Source organism: Elephas maximus, chromosome 19 (genome assembly GCF_024166365.1).
Source record: "Elephas maximus indicus isolate mEleMax1 chromosome 19, mEleMax1 primary haplotype, whole genome shotgun sequence".
Taxonomy (NCBI): domain Eukaryota; kingdom Metazoa; phylum Chordata; class Mammalia; order Proboscidea; family Elephantidae; genus Elephas; species Elephas maximus.
In genome coordinates, this window is record NC_064837.1 from 56,540,349 (window position 1) to 56,555,694 (window position 15,346).

The window sequence follows — 15,346 nt, forward strand, 5'->3', positions numbered from 1 at the left end:
GTGCGAGCGAGCGAGCGAGGCTGACATCAGCAGCGGCCGCGGCGGGGAGGGTAGCCCCATCCGGCCAATGGGGAAATGGCAAAGAATGTGGAGGATTTAAACAAAACAGCATGTCTCTCCCGGGCTGCTGCCAGACGGCCGGGCTGCTCCAGAGCCGAGGTTGGCGGGGACCGGGGAGGACTGGCCAAGGGGGCTCCCCTGGGCTCCTCCACCCTGTGAAGCTGTTCCGAAACGTGCCTTTGGTGCCACAGGGCTCCGTCCAGCCACTCTGGGAAGCTTTTGGTTTCAAGGTCCAGGCATGTGCCTTGATCTTGGGAAAAGGTCTTTACGAACACCCACCGCGAACATGTTCACTCTGGTTCAGCAAAGCTAGTCCATTGCCTGGTTTCATAACTGGCTTGAGAGAGGGAGTCCTGGAACACCGACAAGTGCAGTGGTGTGAATGAAAACTCAGTACACACAGACCTGAAACACGAGGGAGTATGAACCCAGTGAACTCAAGGCAGCCTTTTACCTCTCCTGGCCTCGCTCGGCAGCAGTCCGAATGCAGGCATTGCGCAGCAACTGGAATGGGTTTTCCCGTCAGCACTCAAGTTCAAAAAGTCACAGTGAAATGTCAATGAAAATGCCTGGAGTGTTGGTATTTCATCCATATTAAACAGATCCCTTATTTTAACCACAAGAGGCACATTCTTCAGTTAGTCAGGAAGCAGCATGTAACTGCTGAAGTCTGTTTTTCATTTGTTTGGTATTTTTAAGCTTGTTTTTCCAAAAAGTTGCTGGATGAAAAAATGCATGGGGTGCCTGCATGCAGAATAACCTGTATGCATAATCTTTTCTAGAAAAAATATTCTCTAAAGTTCTGCAGCCAGTCATATAGTTTGGATGGCAATAAAGATGACCTCAATATTATAGTTATTTAAAATTATTATTAATAAATAATTAACCAATATAACAATGATGAGCTTATGGCAAAAATCATCCAGATGGCTGAGGAAAATGTATAGCTGTGTTAACATGATACAAAGCCTGCTAGAAAAATGACATCCTATATTCAGCTTATACTTTAGTGAAAACTATTTTCTAGATAAATGCTTCCCAGAGTTGGCTCAGAAAGATTCATAGCAACTAATTAAAACTAAACCAAATTCCTCGAGGTGGAGAATCTAAATTTGACACTGTAGTGTTGAATAATAAAATAACACAGTGAAAGCCTGTGATACGGAAAGAAGCTCAAGCTGTTTTTCTTTTTTCGGCTTCTTACTTGAAAACAAGTGTAGTGGCTTCGCTTCTGGCACCTAATATTCTTCCCAGAGGCAGCGAGCGAACGTACTGGCGAGCCAAACAGGCGAGTGCACAGGCGCACACCCACACCCACACGACCATCAGAATATGTAGGCTCTATTCCTGGCTTCCTGGACACCTCCAGACATAGAAAATGGATTCTGCAACGATGTATTTTACTGATAGGTAGTACAGATGAGGAACGACTCTGAATTTCACACTGTAATATGTTACCCTCCCCTGTGCTCATTGTTGAAAGCTGACCTCTCCACCAGACTTCTCCTTTTTATGCAGTCCATTCTGCGTGCCTGATCACATTTACCTAGTTAATGTGACCCTGGCAGGAGGTTCGAGGCACTGAATCTACCTTTGCCCACGTTATCCTCTTACCCTTCCATGTCCCTGCCCAGGGCCGATTTCCTTGGCTGGAGATGGCCTCCACTTTTCTACCTTGACCCTTCCACTCTTGCCCCACCCACCGTGGCACCAGTTTGAAGCAGGTCATTGACAGTCTATGATTTGGATGGTGTGTGTTGGATGGATTAGGGGCAGGACACCAGGAAGGAGGTTATTATATAATAGTCCAGGAGACATACAGGGGAGGTCTGAGCTAGACAGAGGATGAATTGAAAAGATCTGGGTAGGACTTGGGGGTGCACTGGTGGTATTCACTACCACAGTGGGGTTGGTGAAGGGTGGGGGGGGGCATAAGCAGTGTATGGATTACACCTCAGAGAAAACAAAAATCCTCACAACTGGACCATTAAGCAACTTCATGATAAACGGAGAAAAGACTGCAGTTATCAAGGATTTCATTTTACTTGGATCCACAGCCAAAGCCCATGGAAGAAGCAGTCAAGAAATCAAAGGACACACTGCATTGGGCAAATCTGGTGCGAAAGACCTCCTCTTTAAAGTGTTAAAAGCAAAAATGTCACTTTGAGGACTAAGGTACGCCTGACCTAAGCCATGGTGTTTTCAATCGCCTCATATGCACGTGAAAGCTGGACAATGAATAAGAAAGACCGAAGAAGAATTGATGTTGCTGAATTATGGTGTTGGCGAAGAATATGGAATATGCCATGGACTGCCAGAAGAACAAACAAATCCATCTTGGAAGAAGTACAGCCGGAATGCTCATGGAGAGACTTTGTATCACACTTTGAACATGTTATCAGGAGGGACCAGTCCCTGAAGAAGGACATCTTGCTTGGTAGAGGGTCAGCCAAAAAGAGGAAAACCCTTAACAAGATGGATTGATACAGTGGCTGCAACAATGGGCTCAAGCATAACAATTGAGAGGATGGCACAGGACCTGACAGTGTTTCGTTCTGTTTTACGAAGGGATGCTATAAGTTGGAACCCACTCCAAGGCACCTAAGGACAACAACATTCATTTCATTCATAATTCACACAAAGGAGGGAGAGTGCCACCTACTGGTCAAACATGATTCTTTTAAAAATATTTTAAGTCATCCCAGCAAATATGGCAAGGAGAATTGTATCCTTGTTTCTTTTCAACCCACAGAGTCCCCAGTATCTATTTACAAAGAGCCCTGAAGGTATTGCCATCATTATTATGGATGGTAGTGAAGTTCCATAAACAACATGCAATCTACAGTTACTGATGGGGTCACAAAGAATAAAAAGAGAAATAAAAAATAAAGTTACCAGACAGGAATGATATCACCAAAAGGAAAAGAATATTAGGCTGTGAATATCTGTGACAGCATATATTCTCAGATTAAGTGACAACCTCTGAAAGCCGAGGTTCTCAGAACGGGGGTGGGTATGATCGGGGGGAGATGAGGGGTGGCCAGTGGGAGAAGTATGCATCAAAATTAAAATCATTTGAAGAGCATTTTCAACCTGCTGCCTTTACTCGCATTCTGATGACACTCCCTCTCCCAATGCGACTTCTCAGTCAGTGGGTCCTGACCCACTTTTGTAAACAGCCTCTGAAAGAAGAGTATAGCAACAACAGTTTTTGTGACTCTATTCACATCATTTTTTATTCTGGTATCTCTGGTACTTCTAAAGCAAAACATAGTTCTTCCCACCCTCCTCTTTCCTATCCACTGTTTCTAAGGCCTACAGCTTCTTCAAGGCCCATCCCAAGTGTTAATTCCCATACAGAGCCATTCTAGATAACTCTGTCTTTCCAGACAACCCAGAACACATTATCTATTCATTTTGGTTCTTGTTTGTATTCAAGTGTGGCCTTTATATACAATGCCATATAGAATATTGTACGTGTTTCACCTTGTCTTAGTTATCTAGTGCTGCTGTAACAGAAATACCACAACTAGGTGACTTTAACAAAGATAAATTTATTTTCTCACAGTCTAGTAGGCTAGAAGTCCAGATTCAGGGCGTCAGGCTTTCTCTCTCTGTGGGCTCTGGAGGAAGGTCCTTCTCAACAATCTTCCCCTGAACTAGGAGCTTCTCCATGCAGGAACCCAGGGTCCAAAGGACACACTCTGCTCCTGGCACTGCTTTCTTGGTGGTATGAGGTCCCGTCTCTCTGCTCGCTTCTTTCTTTTATATGCCAAAAGAAATTGGTCCAAGACACAATCCAATCCTGTAGATTGAGTCCTGCCTCATTAAAATAACTGCCACCTCTTCTCCCTGATTAACATCATAGATGCAGGATTTACAACACACAGGAAAATCATATCAGATCACAAAATGGTGGACAATCACACAATACTAGGAATCATGGCCTAGCCAAATTGATGCATGTATTTCTGGTGGATACAATTCAATTCATGACACACCTCTTCTCCAACTGCAAGAAACTTTGGAGAAACTTACTTTCAACCTATCAAAATCAGGGTTAAGAAGAGAGGAGAAAAACCAAACAGTAGCACACAGGTTTCCCCTTGTCATCCCCACACTCAGTTTTACATTACCAAAGGAGCCCTCTATAAAGTCATTAAGTCCAGCCTACACTCCAAAAAGGGGACTTTATACGTATTTATTTTTATTTATTTTATAGCTTGACTTAAAATCCAATACTATGTTATTTATTTTCTTGCTCAAATTGTTCCAGCTCAGGCCGTTTGTGGCTCTTTCATGTTGGCTCCTGTGTCTTTTTAAAGGGCACTTTTTGAAAATCGGGGGTCTGGTGGTACAGTGATTAAGGACACTTGGCAGTTCAAATCCACCAGCCACTCCTTGGAAACCGTATATGGCAATTCTACTCTGTCCTATATAGGGTTGCTGAGTCAGAATCAACTCAACGGCAACAGGTTTGTTTTGGTTTGGTTTTTTTTTGAAAATCAACTGTTATGCTTTGTAATGAATTTTTTGCTTTACTAAATATTGTTTTATTCTAGCAAATTCTAACTATAAGTGTGTGTGTGTATGTTTAAATACCTATATGCCTGACCTTGTTAGATTACTATACAAATGTTCTTTCTCCATAAAACTTCACAAAGCAAGTCCCAAAGGCAATTCCTATGGGTAGACCCATTTATCAGGACTCTAATAAATACAAAGAATGTCTTTGATGTGTAATTGCTTCTAGCCCTGCAGTAAATGCTCATAAAATAAAAATGATTTGACAATGATGTGGTACAAATTGCTTTACATAGGGGAAAAAACATGGAAGTTCTGTGGCCGAAGGTGTAGTTAAATATATTTTTTTTAATAAATAAGCCAGTAATGAATTAATCAGTTTTACTTTTTGTTGTATTCCCTATGTTTACAGGAATTAGCAAAACAGTGGAATATTCTGGGATGAAATGAAAGGCCTAACTTTTCTCGCTGTCTTTTAGATACCTGCAGAATGGCCTAGGAGAAAAAACACAGGCTTAAAACCATGCTACCATAGTTACTGATTCCTCATTTCATGAGACCTAAGTCTGTCATTGTGACCTTCTTTTGGGAGGGAAGCCCAAGCCGGTATTTTGTTCACACTGAGACTATGTATAACGTATATCCACTAGAGAGAAATTCTAGTGATGAAAGAAGACTTTGTCCTTGAAACTGAGTGCTCTTAAAGAGGAGGAAATTCTGTAACTATAATCTATTGTAGTTCTTTACTGCCAAAGCACATTTGACCTAGGATCATCAACTGATGTCAACACAGATCTTGAAACTGTGTTTCATAGCTATGTAGTGCCATAAAGATGACATGTAATTTGACTTTTTATGGAACGTTTTAAATGTCACCAGGGAGAAAAGACAGATAACTGTATTTGCTATTTTAGAAGTATGTAATCATTTATATCAAAACCCCAGATTAAAGATTGCTGAGGTGACTACAGTAAGCTGAATAATGGTCCTCAAAGCTATCAGCTCCTAATCTCTGGAACCTGTAAATGTTACTTTATATGGAAAATGGGTCTATGCAGATGTGATTAAGGATTTTTTTAGATAATGAGATTATCCTGAATTATCCAAGTATAATCACAAGTGTCTGTATAAGACAGAAGCAGAGATTTGACACACATAGAAGAAGACAACGTGACCACAAAGGCAGAGAATGGAGTGCTGCAGCCACAAGCCAAGGAATGCTGGCCACCAGAAGCTAGAAAAGGCCAGCACTGGATTCTCCTTTAGAGCCTCCATAGGCATCATAGCCTTGCCACACCTTGATTTCAGCCCAGAATACTGAGGCTTCAGACTTTGGAATTCCGGCTTCCAGAACTAAGAGAATAAATTTGTTGTTTTAAGCCACTAGGAAATTAACACAGCAACTTAGGTATGATTTTATTCACCTGACATAACTGCACTTGACATGAAGTAATTCCAACATACAACCAAGATATTTACTCAAAGATAAAATACAATGTAATTTTCTTTTCATTTCCTTTTTTCTTGGTCTTTCCTTAGAATCGAGAGTGGCAAGATTTTACTTCCTTTACTTTGGACACATCATCAGGAAAGACCAATCGCTAGAAAAGGACATCATGTTTGGTACAATAGAGGGCCAAGAAAAACAAGGGAAACCCTCAATAAGACGGACTGACACAACAGTCACCACAATGGATTCAAACATACCAACGATCACAAAGATGGTGCAGGACCAACGTTTCCTTCTGTTATAAAGTCCACATGAGCGGGAGCCACCTCAATGAGAACTAACATCAACAATTTTCTTTACAAAATGACTCACAACAGATTTGAAAAAAGCAAGTCTTCCAACTGCCTTTAAGATAGGCAATTTACAAAAACAAGTATTTTAGGCACAACACTGCCGGGACAATTCTGTAATGTAAGCCTCAGGCTTTAGTACCATCGATATGCTAATGACTCCCAAGTTCAAATCTCCCCTTAACTTCAAATTTGTATATCCACTTGGCTTCTCAACTCACCACTTGGATATCCAGTAGGCATCTCAGAATTAACATATCCAAAACTGAGCTCCTGCTCTTTCCCCCTGACGTCTCCGTAAACAGCGACTCCATCCTTCCAGACGCTCAGGCCAGAAGTCTTGCAGAATTACTCGACACCTCTCCTCTCAGACTCGACATCTAATCCATAGAAATTCCCATCTTGGCTCTATCCTTGGATATATCCAGATCTAACCAATCCTTACCATTTCCACCACTTCCACCCTAGTTCAAGTGTCTTAGTTATCTAATGCTGCTGTAACAGAAATACAAGTGGATGGCTTTAGGTCCAAATGCAGGGTGCCAGCTCCAGGGGAAGGCTTTTTCTCTCTGTTGGCTCTAGGGGAAGGTCCTCGTCATCAATTGTCACCAGTCTAGAAGCTTCTCGGTGCAGGGGCTCTGGGTCCAAAGGACGTGCTACTCTCCTGGCTCTTGTTTCTTGGTGGTATGATGCCCCCATGTCTCTCTGCTCTCTTCTCTCTTTTATATCTAAAGAGAGATTGACTTAAAACACAACCTAATCTTATAAACTGAGTCCTGCCTTATTAACATAACTGCCTCTAATCCTGCCTCATTAACATCATAGAGATAGGATTTACAACACAGAGAAAAATCACATCAGATGACAAAATGGTGGACAATCACACAATACTAGAAATCATGGACTAACCAAGGTGATACACAATTTGGGGGGGGGGGACACAATTCAATCCATAATATTCCATCCTTTGACCCCTCAAAATTCACGTTCTTTTCACATGTGAAACACACTCACCCCACCATATCATAGCAAAAGTCTTAAATCAACTCCAAGTCCAAAATCCAAAACTTCCTCTTCATCTGTGATATCTAGAATACAAGTTACCTGCTTCCGAAGTACAATGGCAGAACAGGCACAAGCTAGACACTTCCATTACAAATGGGAGAAACTGGAGGGAAAGAAGGGATAACAGGCACCAAGCATGTCAGCAGAACACATTACATTAACTTTTAAGCCTTGAAAATAATCCTCTGTTCTCTGAGACCATTTATACAATGGCCCTGCCCTCCAGACCCTAGGTATTGGCCACACTCTTCAGACTCTGGGTGGATATCCCTAGGCCCTGGGCTTCAGCTAGACCTTCCAGGCCCACTGGAATGGCAACTCTGCTCCCTCAGCTTTGGGCAGCATCTTTTCCTAGTCCATCTGAGTAGTGACTCCACCCTCTGAGACCCCAGAGGTCCCTACTTTTTAAGACTGAAGCAGCTCTGCTTCCTGTGTTCCTTGTTTCTTCAGCTTCTCCTTCCTGATTCCTTGGCCTCTTGGCCCCTTGAGCCTCACTGCCCACATCTGCCCTGCTGGGGCAAGTGTTCCAAAGCTCTTTAGCTTCACCAACAAGTGTCTAGATGCACCCCACATCACCAATAAACTTTGGCTGTAAGGCACTCAGCTCTCTTGATCCATGGGTTGGGAAGCCTAGCTCCACAGATAAGTACCTGCAGGCACCCTACTCTGCCAGGAAGCCTCCTGCCAAAGGCACTCAATTTTCTCACTCCGTGGGTCAGTTCCAGCACTGTCTCACGCTCGTCTTCTGGTTCTGCTGCTGCCGGTTCTCTGCTGCTGCCAATTCTCTGCTGCTGTTTCTCACCAACCGCACCATCTCCAATATAAGAGTTCTCTTCATTTCTTTGAGTTCTCACCAGAACTGTCTTTGATGTCCACAATTCCACCAACAGTCTCTTCAAGGCAATCTAGGCTTTTACTATTAGGTACTTTAAAACTCTTCAAGCCTCTATCCATTCAGTTTCAAAACTGCTTCCACATTTTAGGTATTTGTTACAGCAGAACTCCACTCTCTCGGTACCAAATGCTGTCTTAGTTATCCTGTGCTGCTGTAATAGAAACACCACAAGTGGATGAATTTAACAAAGAGAAATTAATTTTCTCACAGTCTAGGAGGCTAGATGTCCAAATTCAGGGTGCTGACTCCAGGGGAAGGCTTTCTCTCTCTGTCTGGCTGTTGTCATCAATCTTCCCCAGTCGAGGAGCTTCTCAGCAAAGGGACCCTGGGTTCAAAGGACACACTATTCTCCTGGCTCTTGTTTCTTGGTGGCATGAGGTCCCTGTATCTCTCTGCTGGCTTCTCTCTTCTATACTTCAAAAGAGATTCATTTAAGACACAACCTAATCTTGTAGATTGAGTCCCACCTCATTACCATAATTGCCCCTAATCCTACCTCATTAATATCATAGACGTAGGATTTACAACACACAGGAAAATCACATTAGATGACAAAATGGTGGACAATCAGACAATACTAGGAATCATGGACTAACCACGATGACACATAATTTTGGGGGGTACACAATTCAATCCATAACATCCAAGGCCCCATTATTTTTCTTCTGGAATACTGCAATAACCTCCCAACTAGTCTCCTAGTTTTTCCCCAGTCTTGTCACCACACTGAAGCCAAAGTGAGTCTTTTAATATGGAAGTCAGCTCATGGCACTCTTTTTTCCCAAACCCCCATTGGTGTCTGTCTTAGGTATCAAGGGCTGCTATAACAGAAGTACCACAAGTGGAGGCTTTAACAAAGAGAGATTTATTCTCTCACAGCCTAGGAGGCTAGAAGTTCTAATTCAGGGCACCAGTTCCACAGGAAGGCTTTCTCTATCAGCTCTGGGAGAAGGTCCTTGTTATTAACCTCCTCCTGGTCTAGGAGTTTCTTAGCACAGGGATCCTGGGTCCAAAGGACACGCTATTCTCCTGCCTCTTCTTGCTTCGTGTCAGAGAGGTTCCTTTGTCTCTCTGCTCCCTTCTCTCTTTTATATCTCAAAAGAATTGACTGACGATACAACCTAATCCTGTAGATTGACTCCTGCCTCATTAACATAACTGTCTCTAATCCTGCCTCATTAACATCATAGAGATTAGGATTTATAATAGTATAATCACATCAGATCACAAAATGGTGGACAACCTCTCCATACTAAGAATCATGGCCTAGTCAAGTTGATACACATTCTTGAGGGACACAATTCAACCACGACAGCATCCCATCTCATTTGCTTAAAAATCGAGTGCTTACAACGGTGCAAAGGTTAAATGCTCAGCTGCTAACAGAAAGTCTGGTGGTTCAAAACCACCAGCTGCTCCACAGGAGAAAGGACCTGGCAATCTGCTCCCATAAAGATTGTTGTTGTTTTATATGTGAGAAACTGACTTGATTTGTAAACTTTCACTTAAAGCACAATAAATTATTTTTTTAAAAAAAGATTGTTGTTGTCCGTTAGGTGCCGTTGAGTCAGTTCCCACTCATAGCAACCCTATGTACAACAGAATGAAACACTGTCTGGTCCTACGCCATCCTCATGATCATTGCTATGCTTGAGCCCACCCTTTTAGCCACTGTGTCAATCCATCTCATTGAGGGTCTTCCTCTTTTTTGTTGACCCTCCACTTTGCCAAGCATGATGTCCTTCTCCAGGGACTGGTCCCTCCTGATAACACGTCCAAAGTATGTGAGAAGAAGTGTGACCATCCTTGCTTCTAAGGAGCATTCTGGCTGTACTTCTTCCAAGACAGGTTTGTTCATTCTTTCGGCAGTCTATGGTATATTCAACATTCTTCACCAACACCATAACTCAAAGGCGTCAATTCTTCTTTGGTCTTTCTTATTCATTCTCCAGCTGTCACAGGCATATGAAACAACTGAAAACACCATAGCTTGGGTCAGGCGCAAAACTTACATCTTTGCTTTTTAACACTTTAAAGGGATCTCTTGCAGCAGATTTGCCCAATGCAATGCATCATTTGATTTCTTGACTGCTGCTTCCATGGGTGGGGACCGTGGATCCAAGTAAAGTGAAATCCTTGACCACTTCAATCTTTTCTCTATCATGACGTTGCTTATTGCTCCAGTTGTGAGGATTTTTGTATTCTTTATGTTGAAGTGCGATCCATACTGAAGGCTGCAGTCTTTGATCTTCATCAGTAAGTACTCAAGTCCTCTTCACTTTCAGCAAGCAAGGTTGTGTCATCCGCATATCGCAGGTTGTTAATGAGTCGTCCTCCAACCCTGATGCCCCATTCTTCTTCATATTTTTACCAGAATAAGGTTCTTGCCTCTCACTGGTCAAGAATGAGCAGGTAAGGCATGTAGTTTTCCACACGAGTAAAATTTTATTGAAGAGGCTTGTAAGCGGAGATGAGGAAGGCCTAGAGCAACGCTTACCCTCATCTCACAGAAGACAGGCCTGAGTTTTTAAAAGTTCTTGGGCGGGAAAAGATTCATGTTTATTCATAGGCACAGGCGGGGATATGTTAACTAAGGTGTGCACGCAGTAACTTTCCAAGATGGCTCCTATCCTGGAGGCCTCTGGGATTTGTAGCAGGACTTACTATGGGGTGTCACACCTGCGCAGTCTCCCACTCTCCAGGTTCGATTCCCTGGCTGGGGCTGTAGCCCCTCACTGCCCCTGGTGGAAGGTCACACATTGGTCACCGGTGGATGTTCTGCACATGTCCCTGGGCCTGGTTTTTTCCAGCTGCTTCTGAAAGGCAACTTTAAAGAAGTTTGTGGAGTATTTTTAGATACCCTGCCCTACCGTTCTGGGGAATGGCTTTGTTTCTGCGCCTTGCCTCATTTCTTGTTACTTTGTTTGTAGATTTGGGGGCCCCTGTTCCTTGTCTTACTAAGTCTCTAGGTTCCACAGTCAGCCCCCTATTACCTCCCTTACAATATAGTCTATTTCTTTTACTTGTTTCTCCTCTAACCACACCAGTCTCTTCGCTATTTTTCAGACAGGCACCCTCTAATCTCAGGGTTTTTGCTCCCTGTCTCAATATTGCCCAGCTTCTCAGATTATTTGCTCAGCATACAGATTGAATAAGTATGTTGAAAGGATACAACCCTGATGCACACCTTTTCTGACTTTAAACCAGGCAGCATCCCCTTGCAAAAGTCTGTTTGAACATTGATGTATGTACAGGTTCCACATGAGCACAATTAAGTGTCCTGGAATTCCCATTCTTCCCAATGTTATCTATAACTTGTTGTGATCCACATAGTTGAATGTCTTTGCATAGTCGATAAAACACAGGTAAACATCCTTCTGGTATTCTCTGCTTTCAGCCAGGATCCATCCAACATCAGCAATGATATCCCACGTTCCACCTCCTCTTCTGAATCTGGCTTGAATTTCTGGCAGTTCCCCGTAGATGTACTGCTGCAACTGCTTTTGAATGATTTTCACCAAGATTTTACAGTCTAAGAAACACCATGGGGCAGTTTTACTCTGTTCTATAAGGTTGCTATGAGTCAGAATCGATTTGATGGTCAAGTTGTTTCAATCTCATCTCCTACAACTCTCATCTTTACTCATTCTGGTCCAGTTACTCTTACCTCCTATTCTTCTTCAGACAAGCCCAGCATGATGTGATGGTTCTCATCTCAGGATTCTTGCACCTGCTGGAGCCTTTGCCTGCAATGTTCATTCCTCAGATATCTGCAAGACTTGCTCACTTACTTACCACAGACCTAGGCTCAGTGTCACTAGTGATGCCTTCCTTGACCACCTCCTGAACACTTATCACCCCCCGGCACATATTTACATGATTATTTTCTATCTTCCCCATTAGAATGTTCACTTCACAATGGCAAGAACTTTGGGTCTGATAGGTGCCCATCCAATAGGTGTGAATGTGCTCGAAATGCCAAAAATGGTGAAAAAATATACTTAACATAAAACACCAAAAAAAAAAAAAACCCGGCGCCGTCAAGTCGATTCCGACTCATAGCAACCCCACAGGACAGAGTAGAACTGCCCCATAGTTTCCAAGGAGCGCCTGGCGGATTTGAACTGCCGACCCTTTCATTAGCAGTCGTAGCACTTAACCACTATGCCACCAGGGTTCCCATACTTAACATAGTGATTCAAATATGAATACATTATTTTCAATCATGTAATATACATCACCAGTGTTCTTTCTGAATAAACTCCTGTTTCAAATCAACATTTACCCTCATCTTTTAGATATTTTTTTCCTCCGCTGCCAATTTTTCCCTTTTAAAACCAAATTCTTTCTCACAAAGTCAGATTTAATCTCAGACTCACTCAAATAAAAAGAATCTTTCTGTAATACAGAACTTGTGCCTATTTTCTCTGACCATTGGTCAGACTTCTACTAAGGGCCTTCTTTATTTACTCAAATTTAATTTCTTGTTTTCCTCTGCAAGCTTTTCTTTACATTTCAATTTGTTTTCATTTTCCATTAGCTCCACACCTACCAAGTAACGGCCTCAGCTTTGGTTTGAGAGCTTCTTAGAGTTTTCTCCACAACCTGCTTGCCTCTTTCTAAGTCCCTCCTTCCACTTTATTTAGTTTTAATAAATTAGGTGTACAGAAGAATTGTGCATGCAGTACAGAGTTCCTTTTACCACCACTCCCCACCCCCCACATTGTTTCTCCTATTAACATCTTGCATTCCTGCTTCCACTTTATTTATTTATTTAAATTCTGGAGACCATAAGCCTGTCTACTCCTTCACACTTCTGTTACTTTTTGTCTTTTCAAAGTCTTCAAGCAAAATTGAGACCTTCAGATCCCTTTGTCTACTCTAGTCAAAGCAACTTCACACAGAATATAGAGCCAGAAATTATCTTAGCCTAGTATATCTCAACAACACTAGCCCCTAGAATGCATCTGAGAAATCTGTAGGGGTATTTGGGTTGCCACCATCATCTGGGGTCAGGGGGACATGCTATGTAATTGGCATGCCAGACGTTCTGCAATATAACAAGCCTATACCAAAAAACCAAACCCAGTGCCGTCGAATCGATCCGGGGTTTTTTTTATAACAAGCCTACACACAAAAAAAAATTACCCTTGTTTCACCATACTTTTAAAGTCCCAACAGACATTCAGGTAGGTGAAAAACCTGCTTTGGATTATCTGAGCCCTAGAGGCCTTTAACACCATTTTACAGGACAAACTTTTTTTTTTCCTTGCAGTTTTAATGAGTTAAATTTTCTATGAATTCTGTGTACAAAACAAGGAAGGTTATACTTTGATATATTCAGAATTTTACCCAAGAAGCTTTTCGTCATTTTGGAAAAATCATGCAGCCAACAGCAAGCTTTTATGATGCTTGAAGCACCAATATGACACACCTATTGCAGTTGTGGCTCTTACATTCACAAGCCTGTGCATGGGGGCAAGTCAAGGATTACTTCTTTGATTTTCTACTGTACACATACTTTTAGCTTTATATTGTGAAATATGTATTATTTTGCTATTCTTAAATGTGTTTCTCCTTTACACGTCATCTTTTTTTTATAAGTTATGCGTGTAAATGGGTTATGTTATCCATGTTTTTCATTTAAAAAAAAAACCCAGTGCCTTCGATTCGATTCCGACTCATAGCGACCCTATAGGACGGAGTAGAACTGGCCCATAAAGTTTTCAAGGAGCGCCTGGTGGATTCGAACTTAAAAAGATCTGTTCAGGACATACAGAGCCCTGGTGGCACAGTGGTTAAGAGATTGGCTGCTAACCAAAACGGTCAACAGTTCGAATCCACCAGCTGCTCCCTGGAAGCCCTATGTACTCTGTCCTATAGGGTCACTATGAGTCGGAATTGACTCAGTGGCAGCGGGTTAGTCAGGACACGGATAGGGGAGGGCTGTTGATTAAACTGAGAACCACTAACATAGTTCAGTGAATAATGGGAAATTGAGGCCAAGATAAGACATGTGACTTGGGTAGGATATTGTCACATTCTTTAGTATAACAGGTAGATCACTCCAAGATTTCCACTTTGTTTCCCCAGCTACTGTTGCCAGCCATTTTGACCTTGCCACACACAACCTGTTTACCACTCTCAAGGATTCTCAGCTCACCTGGAATCAAAGCTATTTTAAAAGGATCAAAAAAATAGTTTGTCATGTAGAACAGAGTTCGATTCTAGGGCTTAATTATACACAGGTTTTCATCTTCTTGAATAGTGAGGCCACAAGGACAAATGGTACAGGTAATAATAAAACGTGTACTGTTCCTAAGAATTTAAATGGCAGCCTCACATATATGATCTCATTTGATGCTCACAAGAGTCCTGTGTTGTTGTTAGGTGCCACTGAGTCAGTTCTGACTCACAACAGAACACTACCTGGTCCTGCGCCATCCGTACAATCGTTGCTATGTTTGAGCCCATTGTTGCAGCCACTGTGTCAATCCATCTCGTTGACAGGCTTCCTCTTTTTTGCTGACCCTCTACTTTACCAAGCATGATGTCCTTCTCCAAGGACTTGTCCCTCCTGATAACATGCCTAAAGTACGTGAGACAAGTCTTGCCATCCTTGCTTCCAAGGAGCATTCTGACTGTACTCTTCTAAGACAGATTTGTTTGTTCTTTTGGCAGTCCGTGTCAGTATTCTTAGTCAACACTGTAATTCAAAGGCATCAATGCTTTTTTGGTCTTCTTTATTCATTGTCCAGCTTTTCCATGCATATGAGGTGACTGAAAATATTATGGCTTGGGTCAGGTGCACCTTAGTCCTCAAAGTGACATCTTTACTTTTTAACACTCTAAAGAGGTCTTTCGCAGCAGATTTGCAAAATGCAACACATCATTTGATTTCTTGACTGCTCCTTCCATGGGCATTGATTGTGGATACAAGTAAAATGAAATCCTTTAGCAACTTCAGTCTTTCCTCCTTTTATCATGAAGTTGCTTAATAGT